Here is a 14,320-nt window from a genome sequence, read left to right as displayed (position 1 = left end):
TGTCCCAATAGGCCTCATATATCATGGCAATCAATATCATTGAAGAATTTGAAGCCAATCAGAAAATTTCCCAAAATAGAAACTGGACCTGTAATTTTAACTGCCAAAAATGGAAACTTCTTGATCCCAAACTTACATCATGATACAAGCTTCAAATGATTTTTTGCCCAACATGAAAGTTGAAGATCTTGTTCTCCCATTTCCAAAAAGTCCAAGAACTCTTAATTCCCATGCATGGTTGTCAAGATATGATCAAATCATTTTCACAAAATCTTGAACTTCAAAAGGCCATATCTCATGAACCATTTGGCCAATTTTAGTGGGGTTTTTTCCTATAAGCTCTATTTGTTCCCCTCTTTCCAAAAATGCATTCATCTTTCACCAAAACCTCACCATGCAAAATGGCATTTTTGGACTTGTCTTATTTGAATTCAAGTGTGGAAAAAAGTTGACTTTTTGATTTAGCCCTTTTCAGCACAATTGGCCATTTGGAACTTGTTTTAATTGACATTTGAAGTTTGTTCAAGGCCCAAACTCGGCCAGAACTTATACCTCCATGTGCACATTGGTTCAAATTAGCAAAAATGCAAATTGGCCTCATTTAAGTTAACCAAGCTTAACACTTCATTAACTAATGCTAAACAGCAAATATAAAGGAAATTGTCTGTCATTCTGAACCCTAGCTGCAGCCATCTAAACACCAGAATTCTCTCATTTGCAAAAATCACCATTTTCACGATTTGCAATTTCTGAGCAAAACTCCCAAAACACTCGAGCCACTCTTGCTTCTTTCATCACCTAGCCATCATCTGGAAACCATTTGGAGCATAAAATACCAGCTGGAAGATCATTTCATGTTCTGTTTTCTTCAAGCATCTTCAATGGCCAAACTCGATTTAAGCTGGATTTAAGTGGGCTGAGCTAAAGTGCTTTAAGAATCCATCAACATCAACCATTATCTCCATCTGTTCGAGCCAACATCATCCAAACAACACTGTTTCACATTTTTCTTCAAAAACAAGTAAGGTTTCGACCATTTTTTTTCTCAAAATGTTGCTATGTTTTGTGTAGTTCTTACCTTGCTGAGTATTGTGAAACTTGTATCATGCTAATTGGTTAACTATGCTGTGAGAAATCTGGATTTTCATTTTTGTGCTCAAACTTGTTTTTAGTCGATTTGCTCTATTGATGATGATTTCATGAAAACCATGTTTGGATTATGCATTTGCTTGCTTCACTTGTTCGAATGGTGTACTTGATTTGTTGTTCTGGGCATGTTGGAAATTTCGTTTGCATGAAGATGATGAAGCTATGCTGTTTATGATAAACCCTAGGATTTGCCCAGAAAAATTTGCATGAATCGTGTTTGTTTTATTGTTGTTTGATGTTGCATGAATGCTAATGTATCACTGCCATGTTGTTTGTGTAATACTGTTGGAATTTCGTTTTTATGATGATGATGATGAAGATGGAGCACTGTTCCATTCACAAACCCTAATCCATTTTCCAGAAAATTTGTGTTCACGTGCATTTGCTTGCCCTGTTACTGTTCCATTGGTGACAACCAATGAGAACATTCCATTTCCCATGCCCTGTACGCACCGTTTTGCTTAATGACCACATATTTACTGAATTGCCACTCGGTCAATTGGTTGACTTGCTAAATCATGTTATGTTGTTCATTCTTTCCAATTTGTTACCTCAACTTACAAAATTCATTTCTCACTCATTTCAACTCCAAAAATCATGGAATTTTTTTCATCATATTTACATGAATGTCTATTATTTTATCATGATTTTTGCTGAATTTTTGGTTGGCTGGATTTTAAATGGTATTAGGTTTCTTAACATGTATGCACATTTCATACCTTTTGCCAATCCTTTTGTGAAATTGTGATGATGTATCCAATGACTCTGAAATTTTTTGTGATTAATCTACACTCATTCATGTTTGTTTTTATGTAGAGTTCTTGAATTTATCATATGTGGTTGTTAAGATATGAATTTTGGAAGTAGGGTGTGACAATTTGTGTCACACCAATGATATGCAATTTCTTGATTTTTGTTGACATGCTTCCCGGCTTCCAATTAATGTGAAATTTTGCATGAACCTTCTCTCATATGTCTAGTTTATGTGTGAATTTTCCTGGATTTAATTATGCCATTTCCTATTTGTTTGAGGTTTTTCTTCCCTGCCTAGTCAGATGTTGACTTTGTGTGATACATCTTGCCATTTCCTTTGTGAAATTCTCATATCTTATTGGATGATCATGAAATTTTACATGTGCATACTAGACATCTTGAGCTTTGCATTGGTGTTGATCCCATTCATTTCTCATCTGTTTTCATTTAGTTATGATTTTTTGAAGTTGATACATGTTTGTTTGACTTCTTTGCGCATACTTGAAATTGTTTTGACTTCCTGATTTTAATTGACCATCTTCCCATGATCCAAATGAGCTGAAATTTTATATGTATGCCATGTTATGGGTTGTGATTGACCATAAATTATTTGATAATTTTTGGAATTGATTATGTTTGGTTTTGAGATAAGTCTTGCTGTTGACTTCTATATGCTCTCATTTGCCATGCTTTGCATTCTTTTGTTTGTGAAATGATGATGATGCATGATATGAACATGAAACCAATTGGGTTTGCTCCTTAAATGTTTGAATTTGATTGTGATTGGATATTGCTTGCTGTCTTGGCTTTTATCATTTATTTTTGACCCTAGGCTTGCCCTAGAGGTCTCTTGGCTTATGTTTGAGTTCATTTGTTTCAGGATAAGCATTTGCCTCAAAGAAACCATTGCCAATTTGATTGAGCTTGTTTGTTTAGCATGAGCTAACTTTTGTTTTGTAGGTGGCTAGACTCATATGATTTGAGTCTTGTGCTTTGCACATTGGTCCTTCTGTTTTGACTGTTGATTCCTTTCCTTTTGCTTTAATTGTTGAACTGCGTACTGATTTGTTTGACTATTTCAGGTACCCTTAGTTGCTTAAGTTCTTTGAACTTGCTTTGCTTTGCTATTTAGCAACTTGCTTTTGAGGTATAATCCCTCTTTCTTCATGTAGTCTGGAGACCCGGTCTGTTATTTGGCCGGGCAAACTGTCTGAAGTCCTCCTTAAGAGGCAATGCTTGTGCGTGTTTAATTTTGTCCCAAGCAGGAAAAGTCCTTCAAATAAGGCAATTGGTAGATCAAAGGGATAAGTAGCCTATCCCCTACTATTCAGTGAGTCTTCTCCTTGCTCCCATTACATGGTTGTAGCATTGAGATAAAAGCCCAAGATCTATCGAGTCAATAATGTGGAAAGAGCTCCATCCTTCTGAGCTCCCACACTTTCTGATATGCTCTCCCTGACCAGGGATAAGAGAAATGAGGCACACCCCTCATCTCCTTTCATCTGCTTCACCTTAGCCTCTCAATGGCAAGGTTAAGAGCAACTCTTGGACCCTCTTCCAGTTGGCCTCAGTGCCTAACCCTCTTGTATGAGCCTCCTTGTTTGGTTATAGAGTGTGCTGTTTGATTCTCATTGATTGATTGTTTACCTCATATGCACATATCTGCTTGTATGCTTTATGCATTTATCATCATTAATTGCCCATTAGTGCATGATCATCCCATTTGTCTCCGCGACGCATCATTGTTGTTTGCCCATTGAGGACAATTGTAAGACCATCCATTGGCCATTGCTCCTGGGATATGGAAGTGAGTATAAGACCATCACATTGGCCACTCATCTTATCTTTTCTTGTTGCATTGTTTGTATGTGAGGATACAATTGTAAGTCCCCGCAAGTTGGCATTTGTTTTCCTAGGATCATACTGTGTATGTTAGAGTAAGCCCAGACAGATTGGCATTTGACATCCATGTTCTGCTTTCTTTGTTTATGTGAGGATGCAATTGTAAGTCCCCGCAAGTTGGCATTTGCTTTCCTATGATCATATGTTGGATATTGGTATAAGCCCAGACAGATTGGCATCCGGTATCCAAGTTTCTTTGTTCGAGGAGATTAGTATAAGTCCATTGAGTGGCCTCTGATATCCATTTCTGTTTTAGGAGATTGGTGTAAATCCATCTATTGGTATCCGGTATCCGTTTTCTTTGTGAGATTGGAGTAAGACCATTGAGCGGCATCCGGTATCATTTGTTTGTTTATTTTATTATTATTAGTTGCCCATTCCAAAGGACACACTTGAATCATCTCCTATATGATTTCAAGAGGTGAACCTCCTGAGAAGTTTTACTTTCCATCTTCATCCATTCATCTCTCGTTGTGTCCTAAACCTTTTCACACTTTGATTTCAAACTTAACATAGATATTGTGCAAACATCTTCATGTTTTCCAAACTAAAAACCTGGACCCAAGTCCTTGACTCTTTTTTTCAAAATCCATTTCTTAATACTTCTTTTGAATTAATCTTAATCATACTTTGACTCTACTTTCACAATCACAATCAATTAACTTCACCCATTCAATTGTTTTGGCTTTGTCCATTGTTAATCTTTTCATGCATTAGCCATAGGTTTCAATTATCATTGTGGTTGATGTAAACCTCACCTTATCTTTAGTGAGTCGACTATAAGACTTCCGTACTGAAAACAGGGTTAACCCCTCTAGTGCGTCGAAGCTATCCTCACATGGTGGATGTTGGTCTTGGTCGAGTTTTCTCCCATTGATAATGAAAAGCCTCAGTGCTTGTGTTTAAAATTGAATCCACCAACTTTTGGAAATCTTTTAGCCGAACTACGGTGTTTTGATCCTTACCTTTGGTGGAAGGTACGTAGGCAACGGGTTCATCCGTTCAAACCCAATAAAATTGTATATTCTTTTCTCACCATCCCAATCATGTTTGCACAATGTTTATGTCATAACAAATAACAATTTAGTACAACAAGTGTGAAAAGGGCTCCCTAGGAGTACCTAGGACGTAGTGGGTGCCTAACACCTTCCCATTGCGTAATTTACCCCTTACCCAGACTCTCTGATCTTTTATTAGTTTTCTACGTGTAAAACTTCTTAGGCTTTTGTTCGCTTTTTAGCCAATCCTTTGGATAAATAAAAGTGCGGTGGCGACTCGAAATTTCATTGTATGCTTTGCTTATGGTTTAATCAATAAATCATATAGCGACGAATACACCGCTACAGAAAAGTGGCGACTCTGCTGGGGATTTAACACATCCTTGGCGGTAGTGCCTACTTTTCACCTTTGTTGTGCTATACTGCTTTTTGTTATTTGACATATTTTTGTACGATTTGGGATCACTGTATTGATTGTAATGTGTGAATTGCTTGATATACAAATGTTGTTTGCTTTGGTGATCTGTGAGATGAGTTCTGTACCCGAACTCGAGTGCACTCTAGGATAGGAGAATGGCATAGTCTTGTTGACTGGTGTGGAGTATTCCTTAGCCAGTTGACTTGCGAGTCCATTCACTTGGTGGAGGTCATGTTGGACTAATAATGTCACACAAGTTATTTGTGGTTAGGCATTATTCTTTCAATCATGTGCCGCAGAAGCCAAGGACCTTAGTTTACCAAACCCATCTTGGCCTATTTTTAGGACCGTAGTGCGGAGGTCGTTCAGATGTAAGTTCTGATATGATTGTCACGCGATACTACACTCATAAGAGTTTCTCTTGAGAATATTCTTGGAATACGAGTATTCGTTCCTCCGATAATATTCGAAAGATGGAACGATGATTATGGGAACCCCTGATAGAACATGTCTGGCAGGTTTAAACCCTAGTACACTCCCTTTGGGTGGTTCTTAACCGAGACTCCATGCTCGTGACTCTCAATAAACCCATGATTCGTGGTTGAGTCGTTCAAACATTGTTAATATCAATGGATCCCGGATCAGGGGTAAAACCTAAAATCCACCAAAGCGGCTGGTTGATATTAAGAATGTTAGAACCGGTTCATGTACCGTTAATATCAATGGAACTTGGGTGTCGATAAGGTGAAAACCTAAATCCACCAAAATGGATGATTGATATTAAGGATACATAGAGCTTTCCCACGACCTTTGTTTGGTGTGCCTTGCTTGATCCTTGAGTGTGTTTGTTGCATTCATGCATTCACGCATTCATCCGCATTCATGTCATCAGAAAAAAGGAAATTTTCAAGGAATTTAAAGGGTTATTTTGCAAAATTTTCAGACATGGAAAGACCAAAGAGGCATACAAGGAAGTACAGCTTTAAGCAGCCCAACGTAAAAGAGTTAAGGAATCTGACATCATATGTATTAGATCCCTTGGGTTTCAAAGCTCGCTATGGGAAGCTTCTGCCTCTGCTCACCACTCAGGTTGACGAAGGATTGATGAGTACTCTGGCTCAGTTCTACGATCCATTGCATCATTGCTTCTTATTTCCGGACTTCCAGCTATTGCCGACCTTGGAAGAATACTCTCATCTTATTGGGATCCCTATTCTGGATCAAGTGCCGTTCAGTGGCCTAGAGAGTATTCTATCTGCTCGAGAGATTGCCAGCTTGTTGCACATAGATGAAGATCTGATTGGAGCTAATCTGACTACCAAAGGCGGAATTCAGGGTTTTCCTTCCGAGTTCCTCATTGCCCAAGCAACCTTTTATGGGAAGGCCATGAGTGAGGATGCCTTTGAGGCTCTATTTGTGCTGCTCATCTATGGATTGGTGCTGTTTCCCAACTTCGACAAGTTCGTGGACATGAACGCCATTAGGATCTTCTCAGTTCTTAATCCAGTTCCGACTTTGTTGGGTGATGCTTATGTCTCTTTGCACCTAAGGAATATGAAGGGTGGAGGAGTTATTGTCTGCTGTTTACCCCTGCTGTACAAGTGGTTTATTTCGCACTTGCCGCAGACAGTTGCTTTCAAGGAGAACAAGGGATGTCTACGGTGGTCTCAGAGACTCATGTCTCTCACCAATGATGATATCACCTGGTACGATCGCGTGTATGATACCGTTCAGATCATCGACTATTGTGGGGAATTCCCTAATGTGCCTCTTCTTGGTACATGTGGGGGGATTACCTACAATCCTATTCTTGCACGACGTCAGCTTGGGTTCCCCCTAAAGGATAAACCTAATAACATTCTGTTAGAAGGTGTGTTCTTCCAGGAGGGTAAAGATCCCCAAGGCCTGAAAGCCAGATTTGTCTGTGCATGGCGCAGTATTCATAAGAAGAGTAGGAATGAGTTGGGTCCAAAGAATTGCATTGCTTTGGAGCCATACACCTCTTGGGTCAGACAGAGGGCTGCTACCTACCTGATGCCGTATGATCATCCAAGACCTACACCGTTGGATATGGCTGGGCCTTCAACCCTCCCTACCCAACGTGTAGAGGAGTTGAGAGAAGAAGACCTTTCGCGTGCTTGGATCCGTGAAAGAGAGGAATTGCTGCAGCAGCTCAAGGAGAAGGACGCTATGATTGAATTTCTCGAGCACCGAGTGATCGACGATCCGAACGACACTTGGACTTCTCTGCTTCCTCAGTCATCCAAATTCTGGAAGAGGAGGTATGATCGACTTGCAAAAGAGAAAGCTGACATGGAGGCTGCCTATGAGAGAGAGATCAAGAAGTTGTGCACTTCTCGTCTTCCAGCATCCCGAGCTTCTAGGGATCCATAGGATGTCATTTACCTTTTCTCTTTGTAATGAATAAAAAATGCTGTATTTCTTTGTCTCAATATATTGAATGAAATATTTCCATGAGCAATTAAGATGTTTAAATATTCAAAATACTGCAAATAATACCCTAAGGGTTCCTTGAAAACAAAGCATTTGCACAAGCATTGCATGCATCATCTTTGAATAAACAGGTGTTCTCGTGCCATCTTCTCACCTTGATTCCTGTGTCCAGACAGGATAGCTGATCAAAGGCCGCACCGCTACTCAACGCGACTCAACCATCAACGCAATATGGACCAAGTACAAGCCGAGTTAGCTGAGATGAGGGCTAACATGGCCCAATTCATTCACATGATGCAAGGGGTTGCGCAAGGACAAGAAGAACTCCGAGCACTGGTTCAGAGGCAAGAAGCTGTAATTCCGCCACCCAACCAGGCTCTGCCAGAAGGAAATCCAGTTCCTGACACTCCTGCTGCTGCTATTCCCGTCAACAACTATGTCGTAGGTGAAGAGTTGAGGGGTATTCGAGTCGACGGTCAACCGATTGTTCCAGATGCTGCTAGTGCCAGAGTCATCCATGCTCCGGTCCGTAACAGAATTCCGATTGTTGACAGACAAGAGGATTTATTCACTATGCTCAGCGAAGACGACGACATTTTGGGCAGAAATGATGCGAGAGATCGTAAAGTTGAGGCCCTTGCTGAGAAGATCAGGGCAATGGAATGTCAAAACTCCCTCGGTTTTGATGTTACAAACATGGGATTGGTAGAAGGACTGAGAATCCCGCACAAATTCAAGGCACCGTCATTTGACAAATACAACGGTACCTCCTGCCCTCGCACCCATGTGCAAGCATACTACAGAAAGATATCCGCATACACTGATGATGAGAAGATGTGGATGTATTTCTTCCAAGACAGCCTATCTGGGGCGTCTTTGGATTGGTATATGGAGTTGAAGAGGGATTCCATTAGATGCTGGAGAGATCTGGGTGAGGCGTTCCTCAGACAGTATAAGCACAACATGGACATGGCTCCGACCAGGACTCAGCTGCAGAGTCTTTGTCAGAAGAATAACGAGAGCTTTAAGGAGTACGCCCAGAGGTGGCGTGAACTAGCTGCGAGAGTTCAACCCCCTATGCTGGAAAGGGAGTTGACTGACATGTTCATCAGTACTCTGCAAGGTGTATATATGGACCGGATGGGAAGCTGCCCATTCGGAAGTTTTTCTGACGTCGTCATCTGTGGCGAGAGAACAGAAAGTTTAATCAAAGCTGGGAGGATTCATGACGCAGGTTCTTCGTCGTCCTCGAAGAAACCCTTCTCTGGGGCACCTCGCCGTAGAGAAGGAGAGACCAATGTTGTACAGCACAGAGGGGGTGTGTACAGAGCCAATGCAAACAGAGATCAGTATCGTCCAGTGGCTGCAGTGACTATTCCTGCACCTCAACCTCGTCCACAACAACAACAGAGAGTTCAACAACAACCGCAACAACAGCAGCAACAGCAGCAACGTCCTTATCAGCAGAGGCAAAGGTTGCAGCCTGATAGAAGATTTGACCCGTTGCCCATGACGTACGCCGAATTGTTACCCGAACTACTCCGGTTAGGGTTTGTGGAATTGCGTACAATGGCTACTCCAACAGTGCTGCCTCCGGGTTATGATGCAAACGTCCGTTGTGATTTTCACTCTGGGGCACCAGGCCACCATACTGAAAGATGCCGGGCTTTGCAACATAAGGTTCAAGATCTGATCGATGCTAAGGCGATCAATTTTGCTCCGGTGCCGAACGTAGTAAACAATCCTATGCCTCAGCATGGTGGGCATAGGGTGAACAATGTTGAAGGAGGAGAGGCTGAAGATTTGGTTGTTGATGTGGAAGATGTTCAGACGTCTTTGTTGGTAGTCAAGGGCCGTTTGCTGAAGGGGGGTGTTGACCCGGGCTGTAATGAGAATTGTGTGGATTGTTCAGAAGCTACCAATGGTTGTGACCAGCTGAAGGCTGGTATTCAAAAAATGATTGATGAGGGCTGTCTCCAGTTCAGCCGGGCCGTTAAAGAGAATGGGGCAGTGTCTACTGTCACCATATATTTCAAGCCGTCTGAAGGACGAGGGTGTGGGGCTGTCAGTGCACCTACAACGAGCAATACTCCAGTTACCATTCCAGCTCCGGTAACCATCAGTGCACCAACTACTATTGTTGCGCCTGGCAGAAGGCAAGTTGAAAATAGCAGAGCAGTTCCCTGGAGGTATGACAACGCCTATCGCAATGATAGAAGGGCTGGTAATCAGACAAGACCAGCTGTGCAAGCACCTGTTACTATCAGTGCTCCTGTGAGAACTCCTGTGGTTGCAAGCCCAGTGGTGGACAATGTCGGAGGGCCAGGAGGTTTCACTAGGAGTGGACGACTGTTTGCTCCTCAGCCTTTGAGGGATGCTACTGCTGAGGCATCCGCAAGGGCTAAGGGCAAGCAAGCTGTGGTTGACGAGGAACCGGCTCAGAAGGAGGCTGAGGGTTCTTTCGAAAAAGATGTTGAGGAGTTCATGAAGATTATCAAAAAGAGTGACTACAAGATTGTAGATCAGCTCAACCAGACTCCGTCAAAGATTTCAATACTCTCTTTGCTGATGTGCTCTGAGGCACACCGGGACGCTTTGTTGAAGATGCTGAACATGGCGTACGTCCCGCAAGAGATATCCGTCAACCAGTTGGAGGGTGTACTAGCCAATGTGAGTACCAGGCACGGTGTAGGTTTCACTGACCTAGACCTAACGCCTGAGGGACGTAATCATAACAAAGCCTTGCACATCACTATGGAGTGCAAAGGTGCTGTTTTATCTCACGTGCTGGTAGACACCGGGTCGTCCCTGAATGTCCTACCCAAGCAGATCTTGAAGAAGATTGATGTCGAGGGAGTTGTGCTCACTCCCAGTGACCTTATTGTGCGTGCTTTCGACGGATCCAAACGGTCTGTGTTTGGTGAAGTCACCTTGCCGGTAAAGATAGGTCCGGAAGTGTTCGATGTCATCTTCTATGTGATGGACATTCAGCCTGCCTATAGCTGTTTGTTGGGGCGTCCGTGGATACACGCGGCTGGGGCAGTCTCGTCGACTCTCCACCAAAAGCTCAAGTATGTCTGGAACGGTCAGATTGTGACCGTGTGTGGCGAAGAAGAGATTCTGGTGAGTCATCTCTCCTCATTCAAGTATGTTGAGGTAGATGGCGAGATCCACGAAACCCTGTGCCAGGCATTTGAGACTGTGGCGCTTGAGGGGGTAGCTTGTGCTGAACAGAGGAAGCCAGGTGCTTCGATTACATCGTACAAGCAAGCCAAGGAGGTGGTTGACTCCGGTAGAGCTGAGGGTTGGGGCAAGATGGTTGACTTGCCGGTTAAAGAAGACAAATTCGGCATTGGGTATGAGCCTCTCCAAGCAGAGCAGCGCGTACAAGTAGGTCCGAGCACCTTTACCAGCGCTGGGCTGATGAACCATGGGGATGTCTTTGCTACTGATGGTGAAGACTGTGACTGTGATTTGGATGTCTGGGTCCGCCCTTGTGCACCAGGCGAATCTATCAACAATTGGACGGCTGAAGAAGTGGTCCAAGTTACTCTACTGACAGAGTAATTTTCTTTTGTTTTTTCATTTTTGCATGAAAACCCTACGTTCTGCCCAAGGCGTAGTGGTACATTGTAGGGCCACATCATGTTTACAATGTTTATAAATAAAGGACGTTTTGCAATCAAATTTTGAGATCTTTGTCTTTCTTTTTTTGGTTTTTCACTTTTTTCAAAATAATAAAAATGGCAATGTTTTTGTTTTTCGTGACTTTATTGGAATCTTTTTCTAAAAACAAAACATTAAACATGCAGAAGTGATCTTTTGGCATCCACTGTGAACGACTCTGTTATGGCTCAGTATGATTTCGACAATCCCATCTACCAAGCTGAAGAGGAGAGTGAGGAAGACTGTGAACTCCCTGCAGAATTGGTCAGACTACTGAAGCAAGAAGAAAGGGTCATCCAACCTCATCAGGAGGAGTTGGAAACTGTTAATCTGGGTACTGAGGACGCCAGAAGAGAGATCAAGATCGGGGCTGCTTTAGAAGACTCTGTCAAGAGGAGGCTGATTGAGATGCTGAAAGAATATGTGGAAATATTCGCCTGGTCATACCAAGACATGCCTGGGTTGGATACAGACATTGTGGTGCATCGATTACCTCTCAGAGAAGAGTGCCCGTCGGTCAAGCAGAAGCTTCGCAGAACTAGTCCTGATATGGCTGTCAAGATCAAGGAAGAGGTTCAGAAGCAGTGGGATGCAGGATTCTTGGCTGTTACCAGTTACCCACCGTGGGTTGCCAACATTGTTCCCGTATCGAAGAAGGATGGCAAAGTCAGAATGTGTGTCGATTACCGAGATTTGAACAGGGCGAGTCCGAAAGATGATTTCCCATTACCTCACATTGATGTATTGGTGGATAATACGGCTCAATCCTCGGTATTCTCTTTCATGGACGGTTTCTCAGGCTATAACCAGATCAAGATGGCGCCAGAGGACATGGAAAAGACGACATTCATTACACCTTGGGGCACGTTCTGCTACAAAGTGATGCCATTCGGGCTGAAGAATGCCGGTGCTACCTATCAGAGGGCAATGACGACTCTCTTTCATGACATGATGCACAACGAAATCGAAGTGTACGTGGATGATATGATTGCGAAGTCGCAGACAGAAGAGGAGCACTTGGTAAATTTGCAGAAGTTGTTTGACAGACTGGTCAAATTCAAACTGAGGCTGAACCCGAACAAGTGTACGTTTGGGGTGAGATCCGGGAAGCTGCTAGGCTTCATTGTCAGTGAGAAAGGGATTGAGGTGGATCCAGCAAAAGTCAAAGCTATTCAAGAGATGCCTGAACCGAAGACGGAAAAGCAAGTCCGTGGGTTTTTAGGGAGGTTGAACTACATTGCAAGGTTCATATCTCATCTAACTGCCACATGTGAACCAATTTTCAAACTGCTCAGAAAGAATCAGGCGATCAAATGGAATGATGACTGTCAGAAGGCATTTGACAAAGTCAAAGAGTACTTACAGAAACCTCCAATCCTGATTCCTCCAGTTCTAGGGAGACCATTGATAATGTACCTATCAGTCACCGAGACTTCGATGGGGTGTGTATTGGGGCAGCATGACGAGTCTGGTCGAAAAGAGCATGCCATATACTACCTAAGCAAAAAGTTTACCGACTGTGAAACAAGATATTCACTGCTCGAGAAAACTTGTTGTGCTTTGGCCTGGGCTGCTCGCCGACTAAGGCAGTATATGTTGAACCATACTACTCTGTTGATTTCTAGGATGGATCCAGTAAAATACATCTTTGAGAAGCCAGCTCTCACCGGACGTGTTGCCTGTTGGCAGATGATCTTAACGGAATACGACATTCAGTACACGTCACAGAAGGCCATCAAAGGTAGTATTTTGTCCGACTATCTTGCCGAGCAACCGATCGACGACTATCAGCCTATGATGTTTGAATTCCCTGATGAAGACATCATGTATTTGAAGATGAAAGACTGTGAAGAGCCGCTTGTCGAGGAAGGACCAGATCCTGATGACAAGTGGACACTGATGTTTGATGGGGCTGTGAATATGAACGGTAACGGTGTTGGGGCAGTGTTGATCAATCCCAAAGGTGCTCATATACCTTTCTCTGCCAGATTGACTTTCGACGTCACCAACAATGAAGCTGAGTATGAGGCTTGTATCATGGGGATAGAAGAAGCCATTGATCTGAGGATCAAAACACTTGACATTTTTGGAGATTCTGCTCTAGTGATCAATCAGGTCAATGGAGATTGGAATACAAACCAGCCACATTTGATTCCATATAGAGATTACACCAGAAGAATACTGACGTTCTTCAAGAAGGTGAAGTTGTATCATGTCCCTCAGGATGAAAATCAAATGGCTGATGCTTTGGCTACTTTATCCTCTATGATAAAGGTTCATTGGTGGAATCATGTGCCACATGTTGCGGTGAATCGACTCGAGAGGCCTGCATATGTGTTTGCAGCCGAGTCTGTTGTGGCGATTGATGAAAAACCGTGGTACTATGACATCAAGAATTTCCTTAAGACTCAAAAGTATCCTGAGGGTGCGTCGAAGAATGATAAGAAGACCCTGAGAAGGCTGGCTGGAAGCTTTTATCTGAATCGGGATGATGTGCTATACAAGAGGAACTTTGACATGGTTCTGCTCAGATGCGTGGATAGACACGAAGCAGACATGTTAATGCAAGAGGTGCACGAGGGTTCGTTTGGTACCCACGCTGGTGGTCATGCAATGTCGAAGAAATTGCTGAGAGGCGGATATTACTGGATGACTATGGAATCTGATTGCTTCAAATATGCTCGGAAATGCCACAAGTGTCAAATCTACGCTGATAAGGTGCATGTACCACCAAGCCCGTTGAATGTCATGAACTCGCCTTGGCCGTTTGCCATGTGGGGCATTGATATGATTGGGAAGATCGAGCCTACTGCTTCTAATGGACATCGCTTCATCTTGGTTGCGATCAATTACTTCACCAAATGGGTAGAAGCAGCTTCTTATGCCAACGTCACCAAACAAGTGGTTGCCCGGTTCATCAAGAAAGAAATTATCTGTCGTTATGGAGTTCCTGAGAGAATCATCACTGACAATGGTTCAA

Source organism: Lathyrus oleraceus, chromosome 3 (assembly GCF_024323335.1).
Source record: "Lathyrus oleraceus cultivar Zhongwan6 chromosome 3, CAAS_Psat_ZW6_1.0, whole genome shotgun sequence".
NCBI classification, from domain to species: Eukaryota; Viridiplantae; Streptophyta; class Magnoliopsida; order Fabales; family Fabaceae; genus Lathyrus; species Lathyrus oleraceus.
Note: the sequence above shows the minus strand (reverse complement) of the source record.